At 49.1% G+C, this 18,333-nt stretch overlaps 1 long non-coding RNA gene across 1 annotated transcript in view; it reads left to right on the top strand.

Moving 5' to 3' along the window:
- Window positions 1-4,355: 4,355 nt before the first annotated feature.
- Window positions 4,356-18,333, top strand: part of LOC134486058 (uncharacterized) — a 30,608-nt gene continuing 16,630 nt past the window's right edge. Inside the window, exon 1 of the long non-coding RNA XR_010064733.1 lies at window positions 4,356-16,922. This is a non-coding gene — a long non-coding RNA (uncharacterized LOC134486058). The remainder of the gene's footprint in view (window positions 16,923-18,333) is intronic.

The raw sequence follows: 18,333 nt of genomic DNA, 5'->3' as shown, positions 1-18,333 counted from the left end.
TGAAGAAACCTGCATGAATGACTCGCACGCTGAAGTGCCTGAGCATGCCTTTGGCTGGCTGCTGGGCCTTGCGGGTACTGTTTATAGAGAGGCAGCTACCAGCCCCGACTTGGGCACAGAGCTGCACATACATGACCAGGGAGTGCTGGGGTGCACACATCCCAGAATGTTTCCTAGCTTCTTCTGGGTCGACCAGGGAAAGGCAAGCCTTTTTTGACACTGGTCTCCCATGAAGAGTGCCTAAGGGATCCAGTGGGACTAAAGTCCCCTGGGGCTTAGACAGAAACAGGTCCCAACTCTGTTCTTGTGGTGTGACGTCCCTGAGGTACGACGACGACCCTTCTATCCCATCCAGCCACTGTGAAGGAGTGATACCAGCCGGTAAGGTTGCCCACAGCCCCTCTCACACACCCAGGGTTGTCTCCTTTGTTGATTGGTATCAATCTTTGTTCCCACCAGCCCAGAATCCCGAGGCCTGCAGCCCACCTTGTCTTACAGATACACTTACAGAACAATGCAAACATTGTATTCAGTCACAAACAAAATTAAACTTTCAAAGCAGCCCCCCAAGACCTGAAGAAAATGACCAGAGAATGGAGAAAGATATTTTGAGAGGTTGGAAACAATAAATTGACCACTTAAGGCAGTAAGAGACAAAGGACTGCAAGTGCCACGTGGGTAAAGGCATCTGCTGTACAATGGTGGCCGATTGAATTGATCCCTGAAACCCAGGAGAAACCCAACTGCACAAAATTGTCCTGTGTCTTCCTGCCATGGCACAGGACTCCACATACAGCACACACATTAATGACAACATGACACCCACGAGGGCTGAAGAGATTGCTTGGTGGATAAGTACTTGAGAGGACCTGAGTTTGAATCCCTAGAACTCATGCTTCTCAGTATTCCCATTGCTAGATGATCAATACACACACACACACATCAATACCCACAAATATCTGTGTTGGTGATAGTGTTGATCCTGCCATGCTGAAACATTTAAAAAAGTTATTTGGTGTGTAGGGGGGGGGGCAGACAGACAGACAGACAGAGAAACAAACAGTGTGCCACATACAAGCACACACGCCACAGAACTAATGTGGAGGTCAGAGGGCAACTTAGGGGAGTTTGTGCTCTTCTTTGTGGGTGCTGGGGTCAAGGTTGTTGGGCTTGCCTGTAAGCGTCTTTACCCAGTGTGCCATCTTGCTTGATCCTGTTTTTTCCCAGTGTGCAGGATTTAAATTCGTTTATGTATATAGGTGCTGTCCCTGCATGCGTGTCTGGGCACTACATTCATGCCAGATGCAGGCGTCAGGTGCCCGGAAACTCAGTTACAGATGGTCGTGAACCCCATATGGGTGCTGGAAAGCAAGCCAGGCCCTCTGCAAAGCGGCCAGTGCCTTAGCTGCCTCCACAGTTCTCCAGCCTTGACTATGGCTACTTTTTTTTTTTTTTCTTTTTTGGTTCTTTTTTTCGGAGCTGGGGACCGAACCCAGGGCCTTGCGCTTCCTAGGTAAGCGCTCTACCACTGAGCTAAATCCCCAGCCCCGACTATGGCTACGTTTGATGATGGTAGGGGCACTGGGGTTTGGAGCTAAGAGGAAGAGTATATGAACTCAATTAAGGATGCTATTAAAAATGTCTAAATCTGAATAGAAAATTTGAGTTGATGTACACTGTCTTTATTTATTTAGGTTATTTTGGTCTTTTGAGACAGGATCTCACTATGTAGCTCTGACTGGTCTGGAACTTGTTATGTGAATCAGGCTGGCTTTGAATTCCAAGAGATCTACTTGACTCTCTCCTGGGTGCTGGGATTAAAGAATTGTACCACCATCCTGATTATTTTAAAATTTTGGAGACAGATGCCATGTAGCCCAGGCTGGCCTCTATTTTGAATTCCTTACTTTCTGTCTTTGTCTTTCCAGTTCTGGAATTGCAAGTGAGCACCACCAAGGTTGGGTCATGTGGTTCTGGGGATCAAAGCTAGGGTTTCACACTACGCTAGAGAAGGACTCAATCGGACTGAGCTATTTCCTCCCTCTGCCCACTGCTGAGGCCTGGAAGTGAGACAAACTCCTGTGGCTGAACGCCTCTCTGTCTGCCAGCTTTCAAGTGTTTGCCATGGAGAGGAGTCAGAACTTTAGGGGGGAACGGCTGCTTCCAGCTCTTGGAGTCAAAATGCAGAACATGAATGAGACAGGAACATTCACTGCATCAAGAAACAAAGACATTTGCAAAAATTGAAAATCCTATGAGAGGGATGCAGAAGCCAGGAGAGGGACAACAGGAACAAAGTGGTGGTGCCACATGCATCGGTGATGGGGCAGACACAGGATGTCTGTGAGTAGAAGGGTTCCTTACAAGTCTTCAGTGATCTTTAGTGAATATGAGGCCAACTCAAGGCAGTGAAAATTATCAAGTCCTCAGAAGGAAACAGGGAAGGTTCAAGCCCCTGACCTGACAGCCCATTCACAGCTCTGATACCAAGCAAAGACAGTAGGATGACAGGCAAACCACATTTCATCAAAATCAGAAGTGCTTAAGCATCAAAAGCCACCTTCCAGAGAAGGAAGAGAGGGCTAGAGGCACAGCCCAGCACACAGAGAGTGGTGGGTTAGAACCTCAATACTGTGACTGGCCCACCCCTGAAACTCTAGCACTGGGAGGTAGAAACAGGAAGGTCAGAATTTCAAGGTCATTCTGTTACATAGGAAGGTCAAGGCCAGGATTAGCTATATGTGGGACCCTGTCTCATCTCAGCCTCCTCCCAGATACAGGTGTGTGTGTGTTTATCACACACACACACACACACACACACACACACACACACACACACACGCACGCAATGCAGAAAACATTTGCAGACTTGATCTGATCCATCAGTAACATCCAGAATATAAAAGGAACTCCAACAATTCAGCAACGAAAGGACAAACTGCCCAAATGAAAAAGGACCAAGGACCTGAGAGGATATTTGCCCAAGGAAGACATGCAAATGGCCACAACACAAAAATACACTCAACATCGTGTGGTGGCCCACACCTGTATTGCCAGCTTTTGGAAGCTGGAGCAGGAGGATTGATCTGAGTTGCAGACCAGTCTGGGCTACACAATAAGCAAAGATAAGGGTTTAAGAACCAGGGAACGGCCTAGAGAAATGGCTCAGCGGTTAAGAGCACTGACTGCTCTTCCAGAGGTCCTGAGTTCAATTCCCAGCAACCACATGGTGGCTCACAGCCATCTGTAATGGGATCTGATGCCCTCTTCTGGTGTGTCTGAAGACAGCTACAGTGTACTTATATACATAAAATAAATACATAAATCTTAAAAAAAAAAAAAAGGAACCAGGGAACAGGCAGTGGGGTTACTGGAAGAAGTGTGGTCGTTCCTCAAGAAGGTAAACACAGACTTGTAGGCCCTAGCTGTTAAAGGTTCCCAGGGTGTGCCCCAGGGACTCAAAAGCAGCCTTGTGTACAACTCGTATTCATGGCAGCAGTACCCACAGTAGCCATAAGAGGGAGCAAACACAAGTGTCCACCAACAGCAATAAACAAAAATGGCCCCAAATATGCCATGGAGTATTACTTGGTCTTAAAAAGGAAGGAGATCCTGTCACATGACAGGATGTGGATGAATCTTGGAAATGTGCTGTATGCAGCAGCCATCTCCCCATAGCCACAGGCCCTGCATCTGTAGATTCAACTACATGCACACTGAAATATTCTTTAAAATCGCAGAGGGCTGCGGAAATCAAAGCAGATTTGCCGTGCATCAGGCCCTGTGATGGATGTCGTGCGGGCTCTCCCCATGTATGCTTTGCTGCACAGCTGTGCCTACCGGGTGGTTATATGTTCTAAGCATGTAGAAGAACATGCTTTGTCCCACCATGATTTCCTGATGACATAGTAGTAAGTCGTCTGGAGATATGATGATATACAAGGGTCTCTAGTGACTGCAGATTATGGCATTTTCAGGGAAGTCTTGGGACCAACACATATAAGGGCAAAAGCAACATGGCTTCACTTATGCCAGGCTCTTGGATAGCCGAATCCATGGCAACAGAGTACAACAGCAGTCACTAGGGGCTGTAGGGGAGGCGCCACAGGTTCTCACTGGCTACATGGTTTCTGTCTAAGATGATGGAGTGGGGAACCGTGTTGGCTGTACAGCAGTGTCAACTTGTTTCATGCCACTGAATCAGAGTCCTACAAATGCTTAGAATGGCAATCTGTATGTTATTATTATATATATATATATATATATATATATATATATATATATATATATATATATACACAGCAGTCTACCTGCATGTATGCCTGCAGGCCAGAAGAGGGCACCAGATTTCATTATAGATGGTTATGAGCCACTATGGTTGCTGGGAATTGAACTCAGGACCTTTCAAAGAGCAGACAATGCTCTTACCCTCTCTTACCCTCTGAGGCATCTCTCCAATCCCTAATCTTTATTATTATTATTATTATTATTATTATTATTATTATTACTATTACTATTCCTTTCGAAACAGGGTTTCGTAGTCTTGGCCATCCTGGAACTCCTTATGTAAATAGAGATCCACCTGCCTCTTTCTCTGGAGTGCTGGGACAAACAGCGTGTGCCACCATGCCTGACTGGAAATCTTTATGGATGTATTTTTTGTTAGGAAAATAAGCAGGTACTTTGTGGTGTTAGAAATACGTATTCTAGGCATGGTGGCTTAGCACTTTAGTCCCAGCACTCAGGAGGCAGAGGCAGGCAGATCTCTGTGAGTTCAAAGCCAGCCTGGTCTACAGAGTGAGACCCTATCTCAAAAGGAAAAATACACTTACATGAATAAAACACAAAGATAAAAACAAACTTGGACCAAGAGCATGGCTCAGTAGGTAACGGCGCCTGCTGCCAGGGCTCGTGACCTTTGCTCTGTGTCTGAGACTCATACGGTGGAAGCAGGAGAGAACTAGTTTCTTTCTTTCTTTCCTTCTTTCTTTCTTTTTTAAAATTCATTTATTATATATAAGTACACTGCAGCTGTCTTCAGACACACCAGAAGAGGACATCAGATCCATTACAGATGGTTGTGAGCCACCATGTGTTTGCTGGGAATTGAACTCAGGACCTCTGGAAGAGCAGTCAGTGCTCTAACCGCTGAGCCATCTCTCCGGCCCGAGAACTGGTTTCTTCAGGTTGGCCTACAGTCTCCACCTGTTCATCATGGCACATGCACACAAAATAAACAAAAAGTTTTTAAAAAGTCTACAAAACTGATAAGTTGACAACAAGGCTGTGAAGCAAAAGGGCAGAACCAGCAGAGGCCGGGCGGCTGCCCACAGAGGAGGACACCACACTCAAAGAGCAAGCGAAGCAAGAACAGAGGGCGTTTTCCAGGCTCTGTCCGTCCAGTCTTCCGAGAGCGGGCAGAGACAGAACAGGGAACTCACAGGAGGCCACTTGCTTCTTCTTAGAGGAGAGCAGTGCAGTATTTGTCTCCAGAGAACCACCAGCTCTAACTGACACCAAATGCCTAAAAGTAGGTATGGTGATGTCTGATTTGTAGATGTGAGAAGAAAAATCCAGCATTTAAATGCTAGAAAATGACATCAGGTAAGTTGAAAGCTGAATTGTCCTGTAGTTGATTATATCGACTTTATTTTAATTCTTTGAAACAAGGCCTCGCTCTGTGAACCAGGCTGCCTATGAACCAGCAGAGATCTGCCTCACCAGGCCTCCCGGTGCTGGGGTTAAAGGTGTGTTCCACACATGGCCTTATTTTAAGTTTTTGAGACAGGGTCTCAGATAGCCCAGGGTAACCTCCAACCTGTAGAGGGTGATCTTGACTCCGGTCCTGAGCACTGGGACTGCAGGTTTGCAGCCTGGGTTATGCAGTGCTGGGGATCAAACCCAGGCCCTCATGCATGCTAGGCAAGCCTTCTAACAAACGATAGCCGCAGCCAGACTTTAAATATGGTTCCAGTAAACATGAGCATTTCTGGTGTAGTCCCAACGAACAGAAACACAATCTATAAATTTCAGACCAGTGGGGAAGTCAGAAGCAGTGTAAGAGCTGAAAGTCTACCAGGAAGAAGGAAAGGAGAACAGGAAACTTGGTCCTCGGCAAAAAGGTGAAGAGTAACCGGAAAGCGTACATCGAAGGCCGGGTGTGGCGTTGCATTCTTCTAATTCCAGCAGAAGCAGGCTGTGAGGTGGGACAGTTTGAGACCAACTCAGTCTACATAGTGAGTTCTAGGCCGTCCAAGGCTACATAGTGAGACCCTGTCTCAAAAACAAATAAAAACGCACAAACTGAGGTACAAATTCCAATTTCTGTCAGTTATTATAACAAGTAGAACTTAACTGATATGTTAAAAAGAAATTTTAAAAATGAAGCCTTAGGGCAGGTGGGACAACCTTTAATTCCAGCGCTGGGAGACAGAGGCAGCCAGGTGTCTGAGCTGCAGGCCAGCCTGGTCTTCAGAGCAAGTTCTAGGATATCCAGGGCTACACAGAGAAACCCCGACTCACAAACAAAGAGACAAGAAGAGGCCTTACATGAATGGACAGCTATGGCGACAATCACAAGTGATTAGAGCAATCAAAGCTGTTGGGATGCTGTGAAAACCGGGCATCAGGAAAACCGATGTCACAAAGTAAGAGAGGCTTAGCACTGAAGCCTTAGCTGCTCTGCTTGGGACCAACCCCAAGAGAGCAGAGCCAGGAACCATAAAGACGAGAACAGAAATGAACGGATGGGCAGTGGGCTGACGCTCAGTGATAGAGTACTTGACTAGTGTGTTTAAGTCATAGGTTTGGTTTGAAATCCTGACAGAAGAAAACTGCAAAGGGCAGGATTAACACACCTTCTTTGGATTAAAAAGAAGAAGAGGAGAGGTAAGCAAGAGCAAGAACCTGAACGGGACTGCGTGCTGCAGATCCTGAAGCAGGGCGAGCAAGCTTAGTGGCACCTGTGCCTACAGGTGTGATGTATGACAGGCATCTTCCAGGAAGATTATACATTGACAACAGTGACTTGTAAGGTACAGTCAACTGTGTACCTATTACTGAACATCAACGCTAGACGCCAAGTCGACGGCATTTGCCATCACCATGCCTCCAAAAAATATTTTCTTCTAACCAGGAGTAAAGAGGCAGCGCCATCAGCACTAACAGTTTATGGTCTTGACTAATGTTATGAGGTAAGAGAAAAGCTAGAAGTTAGGATTGGACAGAAAGAAAAAAATCTAACGGAGACGCTCCAATGAGCTATGAAGTGTTCGCTGACGTCATTGGGCATGACCGAATCACAGAGGAGACAGCCTCAGCCTGCAATGAACAAGTTCTTGGGAGAAAATCTTAAACGGAACACAATCTTTCAGAGAAGATTAGTAAATGTGTTTGGTTGGCATCAGGGAGACAGGCCCGCCATCACAGCGCTAACCCAGCACGTAAGAGAAATTACTCTGAAGGCCTGGGCTGTAGATCAGTGTTTGTCCGCAGGCCTGAGACCCTGGGTTTGATTCCCAGCACTTTTTGTTTGTTTGTTTATTGAGACAGGTCTCACGTAGGCCAGGCTATCCTTGAACTTGATCTTTACCCAATGCGATTGGAGTTCCTGATGGTTTTGTCTCTAACTCCTCAGAGCTAAGATTACAGAGATGTGCTACAGCACCCAGCTGGATAATTTTGAGACAAGACCTCAGGTCCCAGGCTGGTCTCAGATTCAAACTTATTTGTCACCATCCTTGGCTGAGATAAGATAACTTACAGGCCAGTTCCTTCATGTGGGGTTAGAGCTACGACAGCATAGTCAGAGCTCCCAGCACACTCAGGGGCCTCAGCTAAGCAAGGCGCTTCTATGAGACCCTCTGCAGTAACAGATACTCAAACATCCAAGGCTGCTTCTTCCGTACCTACTGGGTAGTTTTTGTTTTTGTTTTTGTTTTTGTTTTTTTTTAAAGATTTATTTATTTATTTATTTAATGTATAGGCGTACACTGTAGCTGTCTTCAGACACACCAGATCTCATTACAGATGGTTGTGAGCCACCATGTGGTTGCTGGGAATTGAACTCAGGACCTCTGGAAGAGCAGTCGGAGCTCTTTTTTTTTTTTTTTGGTTCTTTTTTTCGGAGTTGGGGATCGAACCCAGGGCCTTGCGCTTCCTAGGCAAGCGCTCTACCACTGAGCTAAATCCCCAACCCCCAGTTGGAGCTCTTAACCACTGAGCCATCTCTCCAGCCCCTACTGGGTAGTTTTTCCCCCTTCTTTCCCTTTCTTTTTCTTTTTCTTTTTCTTTGAGACAGGGTCTCACTGGGTAGCTCTAGCTGGCTTGGAATTTGCTATGTAGACCAGGTTGGCCTGAAACCCATGGAGACCCATCTGCTTCTGTCTCCAAAGTGTGCCACCCTGTCCTGCACCCACAGCAGATTTCTGAACTACCAAGTTTGAGCAGTGTTCGCCTCACCACGCCATGGCCCACCAGCATCCTCTGCCTCTGGAGAAGGCTCTTAGTGCTTTGATCCCTGACTATGGCAGAGGGCTCCATAGGCTGTCTACTCTCCCAGAGACCTACTCGCTGGAAGCTTGGTCCCTAATGTGGTAACGCCAAAGTGCTGGGCTTAAGAGGAGAGTCTTTAGAGGCAGTCGGATGTGGGAGAACCAGCCATGGAAGGGACTGGTCTGGTTCTCATGGGACCCATTAGCTTCTGCGAGAGCAGGTTACTGAGGCAGAGCAGGCTGCCCTGCAGTTTTGCCATGTGATTGTTTTCTTCTTGTTCTCACCACAATGCTTCTGCTCAGCTTGGTATTGCTAGAGGTCTTCACCAGAACAAGCACCAGGTCTTTGACTGCTCAGACGGGTGCATGCCATGAGTGAATGCCCTAGTGATGGGAGGTTGGGAGTGAGGAACAGGGGGCTTACAGCGGCAGGGTCAATGGTCAAGAAGAAGAAAGTCCCTCTGCCGACTTCTAGGTCATCCCTGTGACACAGGGACTGTGCTGACGAGAAGCTGACCCTGGGCACGAGTGGCTAGAGTTGTGTTTAAGCACTGCCCAGAAGTTTGCTGAAGTCATGCAGGCCTCACGTTGTGATGTCTGCTGTGGCCATTGTTTACAGGCCATCGCTGACAGCACCCTCAGTGTCTTCTGGATTTCAGGCGGAAAGCCTGTTACTGGCTGCCCGCCAGTTCTTCATTCACAGCCCCTTACTGGCAGCTGCGGATAAGCTGGCTTCAGGTAGACATCGTAATGACCCAGGACCCCTCTTGACACTCACCTCAGCTGTCCCGTGGTGCTCCTCACTGCTGTCCTGCAAGCATATCTACATCTGTACCGAGACAGCAGGGCTCTGTGCAAGCCCCCAGAGCATGCTGTCATACTACGTGGAAGGCACTGGCAGGGACCTTGGAGATCGCAGCTTCCCTGGGTGGCCACAGGCACCTTCAAAACGTCCGTCCCAGCCATGAGTCATCTGTGTATCGAAAGGTCAGCTCTGTTTTTCTGTGAGAGTGTCACCAGCTTTAGGAACCCCAGAATTCAGAAATGCAGCCCAAACAAACGATGCTACACAGAGGACCTTGGGTGTGTGCACAGAGAGAGGAGTCCTGTATATACTGGAGTGGAGGGAGAAACTTATGTAAATGCCCAGGTGTTGCCTTGGACCATGGTGTGAACAGCTTGTCCTCAGGAAAGACCCACCATGATCTAGGGCAAAAGCTGCTGCCTTATGTCCCAGGCTTAGACACTGACTCCTTTCTCCTGAGTAAGGAGCCCCAAGTACTTGCCTTCCTAGGGAGGGCTGCAGCCTTCTTGCAGCGTGGGCTCCTGTGATGCTGGTGTCCCTCCGGGTGTCTGGACTTCTGTCTCCTGTCCAGGTGCCCTGGGTGGCAGAAGTGGGCAGGCTTTCTGCACCTGCCTGAGCAGGAGACATCTGCAACCGCGTAGAGGACACGGCTTTAGTCGCGTGTATAGAGGCGCCTTAGTTAAGGTTACTACCGTTCTGGTGAAACACTATGACCAAGGCAGCTTGGGGAGGTGTCGTAGTGAGGGTCCACCGCTGTGGACAGACACCATGACCAAGGCAACTCTTTTTTTTAAATTTTCTATAATATAATTTATTGATAAAATATAAATTATTATTGTAAACAATAAAGATGGAAGTGACATAATATAAAACATTTATTAATGCTTTAGTTATAAGGTAAAGTAATTAATATTTATGAATCTGTATTATTTGATTCATATAAGATTTGAAATGCTATATCTATTTTTATTCCTTAGGATAGCATGTGCTTCGAAATGATGTAATAAGAACTTAAATCACTTTATCACTCATCACAAAATATGTGTTAACATTTTACTTTTTAATTTTATTTCATAATTCCAGAAGATAAAAACAAAAATATTCTGAAAACATTCCTGATTACTGAGCCACATTGGTAAATATGATTCCAAATCAAAGTGAGCAAGCTTAATCATTTAGGCTGTCATTACAAAGATATACTGAAATATTTGAAGATAGAATGCATTTGAGGAGGACATGTCAAGTTGGTACTGAGAGAGAAGCATAATCAATCATTCTTGGGTAAATTCCCTATTAATAATGTGCTATGCATGCTAACAGGGGTGGGAAGTAAGCACCAGGCTTATCTAACTATGAATTTTTGAGGTACCATTATGAATCTAGAAAGTCATGAACCCTTTGCAATAGTGACACAAATGTAATGAGAATAATCAAGCACTTTCTGATTGGATTTCAGGTCTACTCTAAAAGAGGGTTATATCTACACGGATATGAGAACATAGAATCTACACCTAGACAGGTCATAGAACCTAGGGGGAAAGCTACTATCATTAATCTGCTAAGTGATAATATTTGGAGGAGATTGTTAAGGACTTATCATACATTTACACTAATGCTTCTTTTAATTTTCAACCTGAAAGAGTTGCATTTGGTTTTCCTTTCTAGATGATAGTGTGTCAAGTAAAGTAGATTTATGTCAACATGGCATGAGCTAGAGTTATCTTTTTTTGAAATTTTATTTTATTTTTCTTTAATATTTTATGTATTTACATTTCAAATGTTATCCCCTTTGCCTCCTCTCCCATACCTCCTCCTCTTTCCTCTTCTTCTATGAGGATACTCCCACTCCCAACCACTCACTCCCAACTCAAGGCCCTGGAATTCCCATACATGGGGGAAATGAGCCTTCACAGGATCAAGAGATTTTCCTCCTATTGATGGACAATGCCATCCTCTGCTACATATTCGGCTGGGGTCAAGGCTCCCTTCATGTGTACTCATCAGTTGGTGATTTAGTCCTTGGGAGCTCTAGTGGACTCTGGGTTGTTGATACTGTTGTTCATCCTATGGTGTTGCAAACCCCTTCAGCTCCTTCAGTCTGTTCTCTAACTCCTCCACTGGGGTCCCGACCAAGGCAACTCTTATAAAGACAACATTCAATTGGGGCTGGCTCACAGGTTCAGAGGTTCAGCCCACTATCATCAAGGCGGGAACATGGCAGTGTCCAGGCAGCCATGGTGCCGGCTGAGAGTTCTACATCTTCATCTGAAGGCTGCTAGGAGAAGCCTGGCTTCCAGGCAGCTAGGATGAGGGTCTCAAAGCCCACGCCCACTGTGACACACGTACTCCATCAAGGCCACTCCCTGGGCTGAGCACACACAAACCATCAAGGGAGAAAAGACTTTATTTGACTCACACTACAGTATCATCATCACAGGAAGTCAGGGCAAGAACCCGGAGGCAGGAGTGAATGGAGAGGCCATGGAGGGGTGCTGCTTACTGGCTTGCTCAGCTTGCCTTCTTATAGAATCCACAACCACCTGCCTAGGGATGGCACCACCCACAGTGGGCGGGGCCCTCCCGCATCAGTCGCTAATTAAGAAAATGCTCTGCAGGCTTGCTTACAGCCTGGTCTTACAGGAGCATTTCTCAATTGGGACTTCTTCCTTTCAGATGACTCTAGCTTGTGTCAAGTTGACATACAATTAGCCTTACTTGAGGGCTTGCCCAGTACCTGCTCAGGCTTCAGGACTCTCAGTCTTATCTACAGATAAGGTCACCCCCTGCATCTGTCAAAGAAACCTTGTTGGGGTGAGGCACTGGCCCTGGGGGGTGATGGCTTGCCACACCTGTGTCATCCTACTCCTGTGCCTGTAAAGCGCCAGTCCCCTCCACTCTGCCAGTGTAGAGGGAGGTGCCAGGGACACTGAAGATGGCTGTGTGAAAGCCACAGGCCGCAGTCGCCAGCCACATAGGCCTTTCAGGGATGATACCTGGCCTACTAGGGCTCCTACTCAGAGCACACTGCCAAGAAAATGCCCTGCATCAGGAGGGTTAGGGGCACTGTGCAGGCAGCAGGGACCTTTCCTTTAAATTCTGTGGATTCTGCCCTGCCCCTTGGTGGCCAACTTGATGGTAATACAACCAAAGAAGAAGAGGAGATCTTTTTTATTTTTTAAAGGTTTATTTATTTATTATATATAAGTACACTGTAGCTATCTTCAAATACACCAGAAGAGGGCATCAGATCTCATTACAGATGGTTGTGAGCCACCATGTGGTTGCTGGGAATTGAACTCAGGACCTCTGGAAGAGCAGTCGGGGCTCTTAACCGCTGAGCCGTCTCTCCAGCCCCAAGAAGAGATCTCCTTACAGATAATCTTACAGAGCCCACGCGAGGCTTTTTGAGAGGCTTGGCAGCCAGGAGAGGGTTGGGGAACCCCTTCGGGGTTGGGGAGCCCCTTCGGGGTTGGGGAACATGGATGCTCTGTTGCTTGTGCACCAGCAGGAGGTCTACACTTCCCCAAGTCTGCTGCTCTGCACCAGCCAGGGCAGGGCACACATTGCCCAGTGTCTTCAGATCTGCCACCATCCATAGTCTGTGGGTGGGATCTGGGGCTCGGGTGGTTTTGGGTTTCTGACTTTAGAGCTTGCTGAATGCTTCCTAAGGGCACGTGGAGGGGAAGGGTCCGGTGCTCACCTGGTTTGCTGATAGAGTAGTCTGAGAGAAGCTGGGACAGTCGCCTTGAGAAAGCCTGTGTCCTGCCCTTCAGGGGCAAGCACAGCCGATAGAACACACTCCTCAGCCACTTGCAGAAGGGATGCAGGAGGCTGGCCCAGCGCAGCAAATGAAAATCTCTTCCAAGTCCACAGTGATCCTTCAAGGCTGTGCGGAGACAGAGATCAGGACTAGGGGTGGCACCGATCAGCAGGGGCTGTGATCCAGAGCAGCCAGAGGATGCAGCCTTCTCAGCTGTGTGGCCAGAATGGAGAAGTTGTTTGTCTGTTCACAGGCATCTCAGGCCCCAACGGAGAGCAAGGAGGCCTTGTGATGACTAACACAGCCACCTTCTCGACCGTGCATCGGCAAGAGACAAACCTCCAGGTGTGTCTGTGAGACAGTTTCTAGACTAGGTTAACTGCAATGAGAAAGACTCGTCCTGACTCTGGGTGGCATCGCCCCGTGGACAGAGGTCCTGGGCTGAGGAAAAGGAAACCGAGGCTGAGTACCAGCACCCACGTCTCTGCTTCCTGATTGTGGATGCAATAACCCCACACTCCACACGCCGTGTCTGTCCATGCACCATGTCTGTGCTGGCACGATGACCTATACCCTCCGTCTGTGAGCTAAAACCAGTCTTTCCCTCCTTAGGTTGCACATGTCAGGTATTCGGTCCCATCAATAAAAAGACTAACACAGGGCACCTTCTGCAGGCTGGCATGATGGTTTATAAGCACTGGTATTCAAGAAGTCCTGGTGCCTTGTCAGCCTCACAGGGTCCCTATTCTTGCCATAGGGAATATGTCACCCTCACAGGGGACCTGGAGGTAGAGGTCAGTAAAGGTATGCTGTGTATGCTATAGAGGTCTGGCCCGGTCGGTCTATAAATACCACCCCCTAAGGCCTCTACAGTGTGCCTAGTGGGTATCATGCCCACAGTCCTAACCAAGGTGCCCACCTGCAACAGTGTAGCCTCACACCTGGCCATACCCTCCCAGGCTGCCAGGAAGTGATGCCACCCCTAGTGATGGTTAAGTAACCCTTCTTCATATTCCACTGCTGCTTCTTGAGGCTTGAATCAGTCTGGGCTACCCTAAGAGGAGCAGGACTGAGGGACATTCTTGTCCTGTGCCATGACATGTGTCATGTCTCCCACATGTCTTGGGACAGTGGCTTGTTCATAGAGGGGGCTCACAAGGGTCTATCTTGGGCTCCTCCTTAGGGCTGGTAGAGGGGAGGACAGTCTGCCATCTATGGCTAGGAGACATCTAATTCTCCGGTCCTGGGGTGTGCCCCACCTGGTCATGAATCTGACCATAGGACGCATCCTATTTGGACAGGTGGCAGATTGGGCCATTTGTTGTCACAGCCCCAAAGAATGGGGCTGTCTGAAGCAGAACTTCACCCTGAGGCAAGGTGCTCACCTCCCTTAGAGCCCAAGTCGGCAGTTTCCCAGCCACCACAGCTGGCAGCTGCTCCTTGGGCAGTAAGAAGTCCAGGGCACTGGGTAGCAGGGACAGCATCACTCTGACAGCTCTCTCAGCTGACTCTCTGCTTTACTAGGTCATGTGGGGGCCATCAGTGAGGACTTCCATAGGCCCAGGGGGCTCAGTTGATCTCAGCAGGTATGGCTAAGCCTTGCAGGTCCACAAGGACCTCTCCTGTCCAAAGTCCCTGAGAGACCAGTCTGCCATGCAGCTACCTCTACCCAGGCTTGTCTGCATCTCTAAGTCCCCAACTCTATATGGCTATGTGGTTAGGGATGTTCATCAGTGCCTCTGTCTGGTCAACACTTTCCTAGAACATGGTGCCTCTGCTTTTCCTCCTCTGACCCTTGCTCTGTAGACTGTATGCCTGGCCTTCCTCCTCTTTATCCTCTGTGATCATATTGGGCTCTCTGGACGTGGGGAGACCAAGAATGTTCAGGTAGCTCGTGGTTGGGACAGATAGCAGGGATCAGCACTAGAGCAGTAGTGACCTACTTCTGTGGAGCTGAGTCCTCTCATTGGCTGCCCTAAGCCAGCGCCTTGTGTCCAGTGCAGGAACAGAAGTGGCTACGAAGCTAGCAGAGCCCCTCAGGTCTCTGGAAAATCCGGACAAGGCCACAGTTGGGTATCACGGGTTTCATCAAGGGACAGAGACTGGACAAGTTGAAGCCATAGGATGACTTAAGTGTGGGGACCCCCAGGAGTTAGGACTCCTTGCCCTCATGACCTCTGGTCTTCATGTCCCTCGAGTAAATCATGCTGACCCCCATGGAGCTGCCTGCCCAGATGGCTTCAGTGCCCCTGCATCCTGAGGTGTCTGTTTCCCCTTGGCCATGGGTTCCCACGTGGACGACAATATGTGGGAACTCCTCCACATTCTTCAGGATATCCGCTGCCCTTCCGGCCAGCTCAGCCTTGGCACCCGGGGGGGACTAGCCTTCCGGACCTCACCCAAGGGCTGTGCATTCCTCTCTGGTGAATCACTGTCCCTCCTCCCCAGTGGCTTACTGCCGCTCTGGCTGGATGCCACCTTCTGCCAGGCGGGGGTGGAGGGCTAGCTTCGCGGGTCAGCCATCCTCCTGTGTATGCCACATCAAGATCTCAAGAAGCCTTCATTCTCCCAGGAGGCTGTAGCTGGAGACCAAGGACAGCTTTGCACCCATGAGACAACTCTGGGATCTGGCCCCAGGGCCACCGCACACCTAAGAATGGATGGAATCACAGCACAGAGACGTCCGTGCAGAGCGGTGCTCTTTGAAGATGCATGTGTGCCTACCTGTCCTGCCTCTCGTTTGTGCCCTTCATGGTTTCACGCCATCCCTCCCTGCGGCTACAGGGGCTTCGCTGCGCTGAACAGCGGGAAGTCTCTCTGTTCCAGCATGCGCACCTCACCTGATGCTTATGGAAGGCACACAGCACACAAGTGCACAGGAACAAACAGGAAAAGACCTCCCCCAGGATTGCTCTAGGCCTCAGAGGCATTGGTTAGAGCCTCGCAGCCGTGCGGTCTGTACACAGCAGCCTAGACCTTGATGCATGCTCTTCTGCAGAAGCAAAAAGAAAGTTGTCGCCAGTGACAGCCTCAGAAGTGTGAGCTGCCGGAGTTGAGCTGCCCTTACCACAGGCCTGCGTCTTATCCCATGCCCTTGGTACAGTGGCCCACATGCTCATCTGGCCCATCGTAGGCAGCTAACCTTAGAGGAAGGTCAGAAGAGCCCAGGTCAAGCCTGTACCAAGGGGGTGACGTGAGTGGATGGCCATGGGTTAGGTAAGATGCAGCCTCCCAGGTTGGCAGCCCAGGCACCTCATGTGGCTGTGGATAGGTATTGGCCTTTGGTGGTACTCAGTGTCTACCTGAGGCCGTAAGTGGTGGCAGGGCCCAGCTGCCAGTGGAGGTCACCACGTACTGATTACAGACTAGCCCAGGCACCAATCCATGCACCGCCATGAACCACTTGTAGCACACGTACCTGTATGCCCTGCTGGGCAATGACATTGGGGCATAGTGTGGAAAGAGAGGCAGGGGACTTTGGGAGACCCAAAACAGGGCCCTGTCCTCCTGTGGGCAAAGACAGGAGGGGTAGCAAAGGTATGTGTCTCCTAATTTCTGCTTTGGGCTGTACAATCTCCCCAAGGTCTGGGCTCTCCTGGCTCAGTCCCACTGATTCCAGGGACAGAGTCCTGCCCTGCCCTCCCGGAAGCCCACCCCAGCTTCGCCTTCAGTCAGGCCATGTGTTATGTGCTCAGCAGAGGCCCTTCCTTTAGATCTCAAGCAGGTGACCCCGGGGGCAGCGGCCTTGCTAAGGACTTTTATGTCTCTCTTCAGGGCAGGGTCTTCCTGACATTGTGGCATGACTTCTGCTTCCTGCCTTCTCCCGCTAAACTGGAATTCCTCAGTAGAAAGCACTCGGCAGTGGGTGAGTACTTTTTACTATGCCTGGGTCAGGCCTCAGAGCAAACACCAAGGCTGATGTTTACACATTGGCACTTGCTTCAGTCTGCCTCACTTCTGTCTTCCTCAGGAAGAGCACGCAACCCTGAGCTGCCGCTCTCCTTACCTCTTGGTGCTGTGGCCAGCTGCCTTACCCGGATAATGGGTCTTCACTTACCCAGAGGCGCCCCTCCAGATTCTGCTCTTGCTTCCAGCCTGACCCCCCACTCCAGGCTGCAGGATGTCATCCGAGGGTCTGACAGGATCTACAGTACTCGGAGAGGGGCCGGAGGCAAGGAGGGGATTGTGTATCTGTGGTTACCAGGATGGCGGTTGCCAGCAAGGCTGTGCCTAGCAGCCTCAGTGTCTCTGCCTCCACCTGCTCCCAACCCCACAACTGTGTCAGCTTCCCAAACTAGCACCAGTGGCTGAGGACACAAGGCCTTTATCCCTTTAGGCCAGGTATAAACCCCTAGTTGGTGTTCAAAACCTGGCAACGACTTCTGCAGGGATGAGAGAAGAAAAATGGGGGATGAGAGGATGCTCAGAGGAGAAGCAGAACCCCAAGGCTAAGGTCATTTACTCAGTCCCGCAGATGTCAGAGCCTGGCCTGGCTGAAGCGGCAGACAGTGATGACGGGGGCTTGGGAGCAGCGGGTCTACAGGGCCCCCCAGCGCCCTGGAGTCTTAGCGGGGCAGGGTGGAGGTCGTCCCTCTAAATCCTTTCCCCAGATACACTGGGGGCCGTGGGGCACTGCTGCCGCCAACGCCAAGTGAGACTCTGGGGCTCAGCCTTTCCAGTCCCACAGAAGTCATCCTGGGACACTGCTGTAGGAGAGCGCCTTGACTGTTGCTGATATCAGGTTACTAGGTTTAAAGGTTTTTCTTTTCATCAAAGTCACTCCCATGAGCAGGATTCTACCGAACTCTAGGAGAAATCTTGTACCTGCTCCCTAGACAGGCCTGTTTGTTAGGTACGCATCTCTCCTCCAGGGCCCCTGGCGCCCTCACTGCTCTCCCACGACCACTCCGCTCACTTCCCTAGACCTATCATTATCTAGAAGTTTGGCTTTCTTGACAAAATTTGTAATTAAAAAAAAATCTTACCTTATTTTCTTTCTTTTTTTTTTTTTCTTTTTTCCGGAGCTGGGGACCGAACCCAGGGCCTTGCGCTCGCTAGGCAAGCGCTCTACCGCTGAGCTAAATCCCCAACCCCTCTTTTTGCTTTCTTTGGAGTACTTTTTAGAAGATGTCTTCAAGTTGATTTCCTAAGTTGGTTTTGTTTAGCCTTCCGGGTTTGTTTGTTTGTTTGTTTTTTATACCAGTGAGAAAGACGGCATTATTTATTTAGAGTTTCCCCGTGTCTCTGCTTTCTTCGCTTCCCCAGGCTCCGGTCTG

Source organism: Rattus norvegicus, chromosome 3 (genome assembly GCF_036323735.1).
Source record: "Rattus norvegicus strain BN/NHsdMcwi chromosome 3, GRCr8, whole genome shotgun sequence".
Classification (NCBI taxonomy): Eukaryota; Metazoa; Chordata; class Mammalia; order Rodentia; family Muridae; genus Rattus; species Rattus norvegicus.
The sequence above is the reverse complement of the archived record's forward strand: the minus strand, read 5'-3'. Positions and strand labels throughout refer to the sequence as shown.